Source organism: Solanum stenotomum, chromosome 2, assembly GCF_019186545.1.
Source record: "Solanum stenotomum isolate F172 chromosome 2, ASM1918654v1, whole genome shotgun sequence".
Taxonomy (NCBI): domain Eukaryota; kingdom Viridiplantae; phylum Streptophyta; class Magnoliopsida; order Solanales; family Solanaceae; genus Solanum; species Solanum stenotomum.
The window spans coordinates 32,256,325-32,271,191 of record NC_064283.1 but is presented as its reverse complement, the minus strand read 5'-3'; positions in this window follow the sequence as shown (position 1 = coordinate 32,271,191).

The window sequence follows — 14,867 nt, the reverse complement described above, 5'->3', positions numbered from 1 at the left end:
ACACATAACGAAGGTGAGGTGGAAGTACCTTTAATTCTAACTTTATTGCTTCCTTAATAGAAGGCTTTCCAGGAAGACCTTCCCTATTCTGCAAATCGATATCTTGTTTCAAAGGACTATTAGAATAAGAACCAAAACCCAATAGAGCATTCCCTACCTTATGATAATCTTGCATTTCCTCCCTATCATAGTTCAAGAGGACGGCAACCAAAGATTCACCAACACAAGAGACTTCACTCATACTAGTAACCGCTTCATCAGTCACGTCAATGACTGATATCACATGGAGGTCACTTGGTTTCTTTATCGATTTACAACTATTGAATGCAACTTCTTCAACATTTACCCGGATATTATCTCACCACTTTCCACATCAACTAGGGCTTTCATTTGGCCAAAAACAGCCTACAAAGAATAATAGGGGCATCAGCATCAATCTCTCAACCGAAGAACACAAAATCAGCCAGAAATATATATTTGTCTTCCTTCACCAAAACATCATAATGAATGCAAATAGGGTGCTTGATAGAATGGTCAGCCATAAGAAGATGCATAGTGGTACGCTTAGGCTCATGTAGCCCATATTTCTTGAAAATGGCATAGGGGATCAAGTTTATACTAGCCCCAAAATCACATAATGCTTTACCGAATTGAAATATCCCGATAGTGCAAGATATAGTAAATGCCCCCGTGTGATCCTTCTTGACAACCACGTTGTTCAACATAATGGCACTACAACTATGGGATACCTCAATCATCTCGCATTCCATACTTCTTTTTTTTGTGATTGATTCTTTCATAGACTTTGAATAACCAAGAATTTCTAACAATGCCTCCACCAAAGAAAGATATAGGGAAGCGTTTTGAAGATGGAAAGAAATTTTTGGAACTTTGTGTCTTCATCTCTCTTCTTCAATCTTGAGGAAATGGTAGATTAATTTTGGGCAGCATCTTTGTAGGTACCGAGGGAGGTATGACCCCCAAATTAGACTTTTTAGCATCACCGGAGTTAACAGTTTCCAGTTCATTATCAAACTCATTGGAGGCTTACTTGTTCAACTCTTCGGCAAGTGCATCATTCTCAAAAACAATAGCTTTCCATTTGCTTGAACTTGCATTACTTTCTACAACTTTCCCTCTCCAGGTCACGATGGCCATGCATTGTCCATTTTCATTCTTCGGGTTTTCTATGGTATCACTAGGAAGGTCCCCTTTTGGCCTCGGATTCAAGTGAGCCATTTGGGTCTCAAATTGTTTTATAGACACCAAATGAGAGGTAACCGTTTGATTCAAATCTAAGAAATCAACCTTCATCTCCTTGAGTAATTTATCCGATTCTTCCACCTTGTTTACGATGCGGGCAAGCCTATCCTTTGTCTGAAAGCTTTCGGGATCGGCATTTGGTTCCTTAGGTTTTGGAAGGTCGTGAGGAGGCACATAATGATCTTTATCACACCAATCTCGTTTCGTATCTCTCCAACCACCATCACGGTCTTTAGTCCAACCTTGATTCTCCCTTAACCTTTGATAGCTCAGACGAGAACCACCGTTTGGTTCAACACGAATTATACCTCTCCATTATACATGAGTTCAAATCTTGCATCATTCGGGCTCATCTCACTATAAGTACCAACTGCATTCACGACCTTATGACCACCTCACATGACATGTGTCGTCAACAAATCCAATTGGGTCATCATCTTGGCCATATTTTCATCGTGCCCTTGGTTCTTTTCCCTTTTTTCTTTCATCAAGCCAACACTTAGAGGAGACACTTGATCCTCCCTTGTATGCCACACTCAGGTATTCTTGGTTATCTCATCAAGCAAAGACGACACCATGACAAATGGTTGTCTAATAATTCCACCCCAAATAAGTTGATCGGCCACACCTTTATGGAAGGTATGGTTCCAATAGAAATATCGCAAGAGCACGCTATCCGACAATACATAACTAGGACATTTGAGAAGTAGCTTTTAAAACCTCAACCACATTTCATGAATAGGTTCACCATTAATCCGCTTGAAGTTTTGAATGTTATTCCTCAACTTCTCCATCTTCGAGGGAGGAAAAAATCTTTCATAGAACACATCCGTGAATTCCTCCCAAGAGGTAATAGAACCTCTAGGTAACTCAGCCAACCACTTCATTGCTTTACCCACTAGAGAGAAGGGAAACAAACGGAGTTAGATTGACTCTTGAGAGATATTCTTGAAAGAGAACGATCCACACACAATCACAAAATTCTGAATGTGGTCATGAGGATCTTCATGAGCAAGTAACCCAAAGAAACATTTCATTTGGAGCAGCTGAAGCATAATTCCAGCCACATGAAAAATAGTATTGCCCACAGTTGGGAACAAACGAATAACACCGGCACTTCCTATTGATCAGCATTGACATTGTGCAAATTTCTGATGTCGTCATTGTTTCCAAGTTGTCTAGCAGTGTTGCTTCCATTCACACTCATTTCTTCACCTATAGAGAACAAACAACAAAAACACAAATAAGAAAATTCTACTACAACCAAACTAGTTCACAGAAACACTTCAATAAAAGAATTCTAAACACCACTCCATCGTAGCGGTGCAATTTTTGATAAAGCTCAACTACATCTCTTTTAATTTAAAGTGTAGGTGGTTGCTAGCAAGTATAAACCAAATGAATAGTTGGGCTCGATCCCACAAGGAGTAATATGGAAATGAATTCAAGTACTAAGTATAGAAGTGCTCTAACTTCTTGTAGAGTGGAAGTAAATAACATGTAACATAATTTAAATCAATAGCTTTCAATGATCAATATCAAGAGAGTTTAGTATCCAATTGCTAACGAAAAAAATAGTTCAGAGTTTCACCAAGTTTAAAGAGGACTTTATGAGTGTGTGAGCAATCAAATACTAATTTCCCTTGATGGGTAATTAGTAATTACTAGAAGTCATTGAATCTCAATGGGTAGGATGAATTATACTTATAATAGTCATTTAACTATTATGCTTCAAGTGAGTTCCTTCGAACCTCAACAAGCTTAACACAAAATAACCCAATTCTTTAACTTAACCCACTTTATGAAGCTCGGTCGTAAAGACATAAGTCATTACAATTATCAATCATTTATTATACTCTACCCAACTTTCAAAAGCAAGCATCGAGAGCTAATTATATAACTGAACTTGTAACTTCAGTTCATAAGTGAAAACACGAAAAAACAACTGAACTCATTTCAAAACAACATTAAATCTAGTAATCAAAAATACACATAAGCTAATTTATGCATTTGATTACATAGTCACACCCCCCTAAGGAAAGAGGGATTAGCAAAACATAAAGAAAAGTAAGAAATAGTTATCAAAATGATTGTTCCATTCGATTGATCAAAATCCTCAATGCTCAATGCAAAAATTATGACTCAAAACCCTCTCCAAGAATGTTCAGTATTGTCAAACTATGTCCAAAATTCGTAAGAACAGTGCAACCCCTTTTTCTCTTTTCAAAAATCAATTTATACGTTTCCAAGAAGTTTTGAAAATATTTAGAACATATTCTAAATGGTGAAACTAGTTGGGATCGCCAAACAAATCGGTGATTCATCGATTACTACGTGTTAACACATTTTTGCTTGACTCATGCATCTAGTTGTTCTGTTCAATTAGGCTAGCTGGGTCGAGCTCACCGTTCTATTTGGTGCATTGCTGATGTGCATTTTCCATCACCGAGTTGACTTAGTTCATGAGGCAAATTGTTGTAATTTTTGGTGAAATGGAGGCTCACTCGCTGAGTCGTTGAGTGGCTTTTGTGAGTCCAATCTGTTTTTTCTTTAGTTTTTCCAACTTTTTTGCTTCTTTTCACATTCTAATGTCCTTGCCTTGTTCTTAAGCCTTCATTGCTGCACATAAAGAATTTAACATCAGTTTTGAACTCAAAATATGCATTAAGGATACTAATTCATTACGTAACAAGCCAATAATGAGTCAAAGTTCTTGACTCATCAGGTGCCAGATTCCTTTTGGGCAGAAGCACTCAATACTGCTGACTATATTATTAATTTTACTCCTACTGTTGCTTTGAATGGTAATATCCTTGACAGAGTTTGGTCTGTTAAGAATGTTTTTCATGATCATCTTAAAGTTTTTGTGTGTAAAGACTTTGTGCATGTCCCTAAAGATGAGAGGTCAAAGTTGGATGTTAAAACTAGGCAATGTATCTTTATTGGTTATTGTCAGTGTAACACCCCATATCCTAGATAGACCAGAATGCAGATTTCCAAAAGTGGAGGTGCCACCTACAGAGGCCACCTATGGATCGTAGGTTGGACCACAGTCCGTGGACCAGGTCCGTGGTCCACAGAAAAACCCCAAAAAATCTTAACCATAGGTGGGACCACGACGCGTGGACCAGGTCCCTGGAACGTGGTCCGTAGAAAATAAAACCCTGACCCACGACCATGACCTACAGATCGTAAGTTGAACCACGGTCCGTGGACCATGTCTGTGAAACGTGGTCTGCAAAACCCATCCTCTGAGTTGAACAACGACTGACCAAGACGGACCGTAGGGTAGACCACGGTCCGTGGACCAGGTCCATGAAACGTGGTTCGCAGAACCCATCCTCTAAGTTGAACAATGATTGACCAGGACGGACCGTAAGGTAGACCACGGTCCGTGGACCAGATCCATCGGTTGGTCCCAATAGCTTTTAAGTTAGGGTCGTTTTAGTATTTTCCCTATGCGTTAGACCCTTAAACTACATCGTTTAGACCCTACATTATGAGGTTTTAGTCTGTTTAAGCCTAGAAACGTAACTAGAACTTACCTTAACCAAAAATATTGATCAAAATTTAGAAAATTAGAGCTTGAGAGGAGAAAAGAGGTCAAGAACCCTAGTTCAAGAACACATAAAGATTCCATCAGTTCCAGCCCCGAAATTGAAATATTTCTCCATGGAATTTGACACTAGGTATGTGGGATTTCACTAGTGGGTTCCTTTCACCAATTAGGTCGTTAGAATTCAGTCAGATTTTTTATTCCTTTATCATGACTAGACCTAGGGTTTCTAGAACTTCAGCAGATTATCGTTAATTAGTTAGTTACATGTTCAAAATTAGATTATCATGTTATCACTTCGTTTATTGTATGAAATTCAGAACCCTCGTTATGTATTTCTTTAGTTCTTGAATTACACATGCTAGGTCAGATATTTTAGTTATTTCAGATATACATGCCTCAGTTTTTGAATGTGTCATATATGTATATTAATGCACATTCTCAGTTTACATGTTAGTTTGAGCTATCCAGTAAAATACAGAAATCCATTCATAATGTGTAAATCACTTAATCTATTGGGAGTAGCATAATACCGAGTAGGACTAGGGTTCAGCATACCCGAATTGTCCCAGAAGTACGAGCCACATAGGTTGTAACTCCTCTCTATAGGCATCAATTTAGTGATCACGCTAGCATGCCTCTATACCTTTGGTCGGGTATACTGGCTCCTCTCGATTGGGCGTATACATCGGACTCCACATTTAGCTCATGTGGTTTTATCAGCGGTTATTAGTAGCCCCCACAGCTCAGTCAGATTCCATTGCATTGACCACATTTCAATATAGTTAGTATTCAATCTTAGCTTTTTATAAAATGGTCATTGCATTCAGTTAGCTCAGTATTCAATATCTTTGTCATGTTCAGATTATATTATTGATTTATTGCTCTGTCCAGTTATATGTTTATTTCAACTTTACTCTATCCTACATGCTCAATACCTTTCAAGTACTGACGCATACTCTGCGCTACATATTCTCGTGATGTAGGTTCATGTTCTCAGCATCCAGATCACGCTTATGTCAGTTCCCGATCTTTAGTTGAACAACATCAGTGGGGAGTTCTTATTCTTCGAGGACTAGTGACATATATATCTTTATCATTTTTAGTCTTTAGTTTCAGGTTTTCTAGATCTAGTTGGGGCATGTCCCAACATTTCTAGTAAGTTTAGAGGCTTATTTTTAGATATAGTTAGATTCAACTAAGTATTTGAGTTTGATGTTTCGTTTTTATTAAAGTCTAAGATTTAATATATTCAGTTTATATATGGGTATTCCCCGTCATTTCAAATTCTCGTATGATTAGTTTCCGCATCAGTTCTATTTCTCATTTTATCTTTAGTATGCTCAGGATTATGCCAGCAGTGTTAGCTTGGGGTCACTTATGATCCTAGGTCCCGTGTCCACGTCTTGGGGGTATCTCGGGGTGTGACAAACTTGGTATCAGAGGACTAGGTTTAAGAGTCTTAAGATGTCTGAAAAGCCGCACTAAGTAGAGTCCTTTTGATGGGTGAGAAGTGCACCCCATCTAATGAGAGGGAGGTTATGAAGTGTTTTAGGAAAACTTCACTTTCTTGATACTGTTATCGTGCTTTAGTATGAACTCCTTTCTAATCCATCGTTGTGTGCTTAAGATTATGCCTCCTCGTAGAGCTTACGCATGGAATGTTAATGCACACAATGCTAATGTAATTCCTCTAGTCCCAGACCATAAGGTTTTGAACGCAGGGTTTCGGAATGCCATTTAACTTTTGGCGCAGATTATGACAACAAGAACAATTAGCAAGTTCCAATTCCTACTAATAGAAATGGTAGATCAGTGGCAGCTAAGGTTTGACATTTTGTAAGGATGAATCTGCCTGAGTTTTAGGGTCACAAGTTGGTGAAGAGCCACAGAACTTCACTGATGAGGTTAAGAAAATCTTTGGAGTGATGCAAGTGACTGGTAATGGTAGGGTTGAGTTGGCATCCTACCAGCTTAAGGATGTGGCTCACATATGGTACATTCAGTGGAAAGATCCAGGGGGCACTCTTACCTTTGTAACTCCCAATATACCAGTAATCTTAGGTGTTAGTCCATAAACTCTTTCAGAACCCTTCTCAGTCTTTACTTTAGTCGGTGACTAGTTATAGCTAGACGGGTATACAGAAACTATCTTGCCATAGTCTCCCAGAAAGTCACCTCAACAGATCATGTAGAGTTAGAAATGGTAGACTTTGATATCATTCTAGGCATGGATTGGTTACATTCATGTTATGCCTCAGTCGATTGTAGGACTAGGATTGTTCATTTTCAGTTTCCAGATGAACCAATCTTAGAATGGAAGGGTAGTAGCTTAGCGCCTATGGGTCGATTCATTTCTTACCTTAAGACCAGAAAGATGATCTCTAAGGGCTATCTTTATCATCTAGTTCGGGTTAAGGATTCAAGCTCCAAAACCCCAACTCTTGAGTCAGTTCCTGTGGTTAATGAGTTCCCAGAAGTGTTTCCCGAAGATCATCTCGGAGTTCCTCCCGATAGGGAAATCGACTTTGGAATTGATCTCCTTCCAGATACCCAGCTTATCTCTATTCCTCCTTACAGAATGGCTCCAGCTGAGCTTAAGGAATTGAAGGACTAGTTGAAAGACCTTCTAGATAAAGGCTTTTTCAGACCTAGTATCTCGCCATAGGGTGCACCAGTGTTGTTTGTAAAGAAGTAAGATGGTTCTCTTAGAATGTGCATTGACTATGGACAGTTAAACGAAGTCACAATCAAGAATAAATATCCTATCCCCAGGATTCATGACTTGTTTGACCAACTTCAGGGTGCTTATCATTTCTCAAAGATAGACCTCAGATCGGGTTATCATTAGCTTAAAGTCAGAGATAGTGACATTCCGAAGATATCCTTCAGAACTCGATATGGTCATTATGAATTTGTTGTTATGTCATTTGGACTAACCAATGCTCCTGCAACTTTCATGAATTTGATGAACATAGTGTTCAAGCTGTATCTGGACTTGTTCGTTATCTTCTTTATTGATGATGACCTCATTTATTCTAGGAATAAGGAAAAATATGTGAGTCATTCGAGGGTTGTTCTGCAAACTATCAAGGATCGTTAGTTATTTTGTAAGTTTAGCAAATGTGAGTTTTGGTTCTAATCTGTTGCTTTCCTTGGTCACATTGTGTCTAGCGAAGGGATCCGAGTAGATCTCAGAAGATAGCAACAGTGAAACAATGTCCCAGACCTACCTCTCGTACAGATATCAGAAGTTTCTTGGGTCTAGTAGGTTATTACAGAAGGTTCGTGGAAGGATTTTCATCCAAAGCCTCTCCATTGACAAGGTTGACTCAGAAAAATATTAAGTTTCAGTAGTCAGATGATTGTGAGAAGAGCTTCGTTGAACTGAAGACTAGGTTGACTACAACTCGTGTTTTGACTTTACTAGATGGTTCAGACGGTAATGTGATTTATTGTGATGCGTCCAAAGTTGGCCTAGGTTGTGTGTTGATGCATCGAGGTAAGATTATAGCTTATGCTTCCAGACAGCTTAAGGTGCCTGAGAAGAACTATCTAATTCATAACCTCGAGCTCGCAGTAGTGGTGTTTGCACTCAAGATTTGGAGACACTACTTATATGGGGTTAAAGTAGATGTGTTCACAGACCATAAGGGCCTTCAATATGTGTTCACCCAGAAAGAGTTAAATCTTCGCCAGAGAAGATGGCTTGAGTTCCTCAAGGATTATGACATGAGTGTGCATTACCATCCGGGTAAAGCCAATGTAGTGGCAAATGCTATTAGTAGACTATCTATGGGTAGTGTAGCACATGTTGAGGAAGAAAGAAATGAACTAGCAAAGGATGTTCACAGGCTTACTCGATTAGGAGTTCGTCTTATGAGCATATCAGATGGAGGTATTACAGTTCAGAATGGGTCAAAATCTTCATTTGTAGTAGAGGTTAAGGAAAAGCAATACAGTGATCCAATATTGCTTGAACTCAAGTGTGCAGTACATCAACAGAGAGTTGAGGTTTTCTCCCAAGGGAGAGATGGTGTGCTTCGCTACCAGGGTTGATTAAGTGTTTCTAATATGGGCGAGTTGAGAGAGCATATTCTTGTATAAGCCCATAACTCTAGGTATTCTATTTATCCAGGTTCCACGAAGATGTAGCATGAGTTGCAGAAAGTCTTTTGGTGGAATGGTAAAAAGAGGGATATAGCACATTTTGTGGCTAAGTGCCCTAATTGTCATTAAGTGATGGTAGAGCATCAGAAACCAGTGGGTATGAGAGATAGACATTCCTACTTGAAAGTGGGATGTGATAAACATGGATTTCATTACAGGATTACTTCGTACTCGCAGACAGTATGGCTCCGTTTGGGTGATAGTTGACAGAGTCACTAAGTCTTCTCGCTTTTTGGTAGTCAAGACTACAAATTCGGTGGAGGACTACACCAATCTTTACATTAATGAGATAGTCAGGTTGCATGGGGTTCCTTTGTCTATCATCTCAGATAGAGGTCCTCAGTTTACCTCTCATTTCTGGAAGTCATTTAGAAAGGTCTTGGTACTCAGGTTAATCTTAGCACAACATTCCATCCATAGATGGATGGTCAAGTAGAGTGTACCATTCATACCTTAGAGGACATGTTGAGAGCCTATGTGAACGACTTCAAGGGTAGTTGGGATAATCACCTTCTTCTTATTGACTTCGCCTACAACAATATCTACCATTCCAACATTCAGATGGCCCCTTATAAGGCATTATATAGGCGTAGATGTAGATCTCCGGTTGGTTGGTTTGAAGTAGCCTTGATAGGGCCAGATTCAGTTCATGATGCTATGGAGAAAGTTCTACTCATTAGAGATAGACTTAAGATAGCCTAGAGTCGCCAGAAATCTTATGCAGATGTAAGAAGAAAGGAACTAGAGTTCCAAATTGATGATTGGCTTTTCCTGAAAGTGTCACCTATGAAAGGGGTGATGAGATTTGGCAAGAAAGGGAAGTTCAGTCCTAGATATGTCGGCCCTTACAAGATTCTAAAAAGGATTGGTAAAGTGGCTTATGAGTTAACTTTGTCAGCTGAATTAGTAGTAGTGCATCCAGTCTTTCAGATCTCACTATTGAAGAAGTGTGTAGGTGATCCAGCATTCGTAGTTCCATTAGACAGTGTGGCTGTGAAAGATAGTCTTTCTTATGAGGATGTACCAGTGGAGATTTTTGATCGTTAGGTTAGAAGGTTCAGAAACAAAGAAGTCGCTTCAGTCAAGGTTTTGTGGAGGAGTCAGTCCGTAGAGGTAGAGGGAGCTACTTGGGAAGCAGAAGCAGCCATGAAGTCCAAGTACCCTCACCTTTTTCCTTCCGATTCCAATCCATCTTGAATTAATAATTCCTCTTTAGTTTTTCTGTCATTCATGCCTAGATTCAGTCTTAGTAACATGTTCCTTCAGTTTGTACCTGCATTTTCAGTGTATTTACATGTTTTAGAACTCAATTCAGTCAAAAATCAATTATAGTGTTTAGTGGTAGGGTTTGGAGCTCTTTCCCTCCATTCCAGCTAGTTTAGTCTTCATTAAAGGATGAATGTTCCCAAGGGGGAGATAATGTAACACCCCATAGTCTAGACAGACCAGAATGCACATTTTTTAATGTGTAGTTGCCACCTACGGATCGTAGGTTAGACCATAGTCCATGGAACGTGGTCCACAAAAAAACCCCAGAAAACTTCGACCGTAGGTGGGACCACGGCCTGTGTACCAGGTCCCTGGAACGTGGGCCACAAAAAAAAACAATGACCCACAACCAGGACCTACAGACCGTAGGTTGACCCACAGTCTATAAACTAGGTCCGTCGTAGTCCGCAGAACCCATCCTCTAAGCCAGACCAGGATGGACCATAGGGTGGACTACCGTCCGTGGACCAGGTCCATCGGTTGGTCCCAATAGCTTTTAATTCAGGGTTATTTTGGTCTTTTCCCTATGTGTTGCACCCCTAAACTACGTCGTTTAGACCCTAAATTATAAGGTTTTATTCAGTTTAACCCTATAAACATAACTACAACTTACCTTAGTCAAAATCATTAATAAAACATAGAAAATTAAAGTTTAAGAGGAGAAAAGAGATTAAGAACCCTAGATCAAGAACACAGTAAGATTCCATCAGTTCTAGCCCCGAAATAGAAAGATTTTTCCGTGGAATTCGTCACCAGGTATTTGGGATTTCACTAGTGGGTTCCTTTCGCCCATTAGGTCCCTAGAATTCAATCAGATTCTTGATTCCCTTACCATGACTAGACCTAGGATTTCTAGAACTTCAGCAAATTATCGTTAATTAGTTAGTTACATGTTCCAAATCAGATTATCATGTTATCACGTCGTTTATTGCATGAATTTCAGAACCCTAGCTATGTATTTCTTTAATTCTTAAATTACAAATGCTAGGTCATATATTTCAGTTATTTTAGATATACATGCCTTGGTTTTTGAATGAGTCATAGCAGTATATTATTGCACATTCTTAATTTACATGTCAGTTTGAGCTATTCAGTATAATACAAAAATTAAGTCATAATGTGTAAATCAATTAATCTATTGGGAGTAGCATAATACCGAGTTGGACTAGGGTTTAGCGTACCGAAATAGTCCTAGAAATACGAGCCACATAGGTTGTAAGTCCCCTCTGTGGGCATCATTTTAGTGATCATGCCAGCATGCCTTTATACCCTTTTTGGGTATATATGGTCCTCTCGATGGGCCGTATACATCAGACTCTAAATTAAGCGCATGTGGTTTTATTATCGGTTATTACTATCTCCCATGGCTCAGTGAGATTTCGTTGCATTGACCACATTTCAGTACAGTCAGTATTCAGTCTTAACATGTTATAAAATTGTCATTCCATTCAGTTAGCTCAGTATTCAGTATCTTTATCATGTTCAGATTATATTATTGCTTTATTGCTTTGTTTAGTTATATTTTTATTTCAGCTTTACTCTATCTTGCATGCTCAGTACCTTTCAAGTCCTGACACATACTCTATGCTACATTTTCTCGTGATGTAGGTTCAGGTTCTCAGCATCTAGATGACGCTTAGGTCGGTTCTCGATCGTTAATTCAATAACATTAGTGGTGAGTCCTTATTCTTCGAGGACTAGTGACATGTTTATCTTTATAGCTTTTAGTCTTTAGTTTCAATTTTGCTAGATCTAGTTGGGGCATGTCCCAATATTTCTAGTCAGTTTAGAGGTTTATTTCAGACGTAGTTAGATAGAGCCTAGTATTTAAGTCTGATTTTTCCTTTGTATTAAACTCTCAAATTTTATATATTAAGTTAGTATATGGGTATTCGCCATCATTTCACATTTTCTTATGGTTAGCTTTCGCATTAGTTTTATTTCTCATTTTATCTTTAGTATGCTCAAGATTATGCCAACAGGGTTAGCTTGGGGTCGCTTGTGATCCTAGGTCCTGCATCTGCGTCTCGGGGGTATCTTGGGCCGTGACACTCAAGATGAATTTGGCTATCGTTTCTTTCATCCAGTTGAGAAGAAACATGTTAGAATCCATGATGTTGTGTTCTTTGAAAACCAAATAATTGAAGATCTTGACAAAGCTAAGAAAGTTTATTCCCAAAGAAGTGAGATCCTAATTGATTGATGAGTCGGGGATTTCAACTTATTTAGGGCATATTATTTAAGGATTTAGTGTCCTGAATACCAATTTTATGCTCATAACTAATGTTAAAATGGTGATATGCAGCAATGAAGGCTCAAGAGCCAGGCGAGGACATTATGATGCAAAAAGGAGCAAAAAAGCTGAAAAAGTTAAAAGGGATAAAAGCTAAGACTCGCCAAATCCACTCGGCGACTTGCCGAGTGTACCTTCACCTTGTCTAGTGTTCCAGCATAACAGCCAGTGGAAGAAACCAACTTGGCGAGCAAACAAGCAATTTGACGACACGCCAAAGGGATTGGTGATGACCAGGTGGCTCGCCGAAAGTTACATAATGCTTTGATGAAAAAGCCAAAACAAAAAGGCGAAAAGAGGAGCAACTAGGCGCATCACCGAACTGGTTGGTGAACTCGACTTACTTCACCGGGTGGACTCCGTGCTGAAATTCTAAGAACGTATAAATGCAATTCTTAAATAAGGAAAAGGAGTTCCCAGATTGTTTACTTCTTGGTTTCTGAGCTTTACATTCTAGAACACTGTATTCACATTTTTTAGTAGACATTTAGAGAATGTAAGATTTCTAGCTGAAATTTCAGCATTTGGGAATTGCAGATCGCTAGCAAATCAAATGGAAAACTTCATTGGTAATGATTTCTGGTTTTTCACTACGCTTGGTTAAAATCCCTTGCCTTGGGGGTGTGATTATATAGTTGAATGAATTAATTAGCTAATGGGTGTTGTAAGTTACTGATTTTATTATTGTTTCTAAGTGGGTTCAATTAATTGTTAATGCTTCAATTGAAGAATTGTAGTTGCAAATGCAATCCTAGCTTAGTTCTCTATTCTTGCTTGAGAAATAGGTATTAGAGTCGAATTATTGATTGATGGTTGTATTGATTGAAATGTAAGGATCTTGCTTAATAAAGTAGGTTTGATTGCGTCTCTACAAATCAAGCTTGAAAGAGTGGATTAATTAAGGATTTTTGTTGTTTGGTTGTGTTTTTCTCATTGAGGTTCAAAGAACTCACTTGAAACGCAGTAGTTGATTGAGAAATGACTATTGCACTCAAAACCTAGTCTACCCACTGAGATTAAACATCTATAAGTAACTAGTAATCACCCATTACACAAAATTAGTATTCAACTTATCACACTCCTAAGGTCCAATCTCTATTTGTTTACTACCCATGTTAGCTTTCGTAATTTGGTTACCTAAATTCCCCCATTTGATATTAATTGTTGAAACTTTGTGATTTACTTTAATGTTGAAAAACCTCGACTTCTGCATACGATTAGGACACAATTTTACTTCTTAATCGATTTATCTACTGTATTATTCCCTGTGGGATCGACCCCAACTCTTAGTTGGGTTAATACTTGTTAGCGACCGCCTACACTAATAATTGGATGAAGTGTAGTTGAGCGTTATCATTCATGTTGATCCAGTTCCTTTGACAACTGCACATGATGACAATCTTCAAAATGAACAAAATCAAGTTGATATTGAAGATGGTGATCATATTCAGAATGACTAAGTATGTTGTTGATGCTTAAATTCAAGATGATGTGGTTGGTAAGAAACCAACTATTATTGATGCTCCAGAGAGTTCTCTCAGAAGATCTACTAGAGAGAAAATACCGTCATCTCGTTATTCCCCCAATGAGTATGTACTCTTGACTAATGGGGGAGAACCCGAGATTCTTGATGAGGCCATGGAAAGTGAAGAAAAAGAAAGGTGGTTTCATTCTATGGAAGATGAAATGAAATCTCAACATTATAATCATACATTTTATTTGGTTATGTTACCTGAAGATCAAAGAGATTTGAAAAAATGTGGGGTTTTAGGGTGAAATATGAAGATGGTATCCCAGTTCAACGGTACAAGGCTAGATTAGTTGTGAAGGGCTTTAACCAGAAAAGGGGAATTGATTTTGATGAGATATTATCTCCAGTTGTGAAGATGTCATCTATCTGTGTTGTTCTAGGCTTGGCTGCAAATATAGACTTAGAGGTTGAACAAATGGATGTTAGAACTACTTTTCTCCGAGGTGACTTGGATGAAAAAATTTATATGGAGCAGCTGAAAGGCTTTGAAGTCAAGGGAAAAGAGAATTATATTTGCAAATTGAATGGTCTAAAACAAGCTTCCAGCCAATGGTACAGGAAGTTTGGTTCTTTTATGAGTCAACAGGGCTTCAACAAGACTTCTTCACAAAATTGTGGTTTTGTGCAAAAATTCTCTAGTAATGACTTTATCATTATTTTTGTTTATGTTGATGACATGATTGTTGTTGGTCATAATACTTGCAGAATTAAAAAGTTGAAGCAAGAGTTGAATAAGTCTTTTGCTATGAAAGACTTGGGACCAACAAGGTAGATTCTTGGCATGC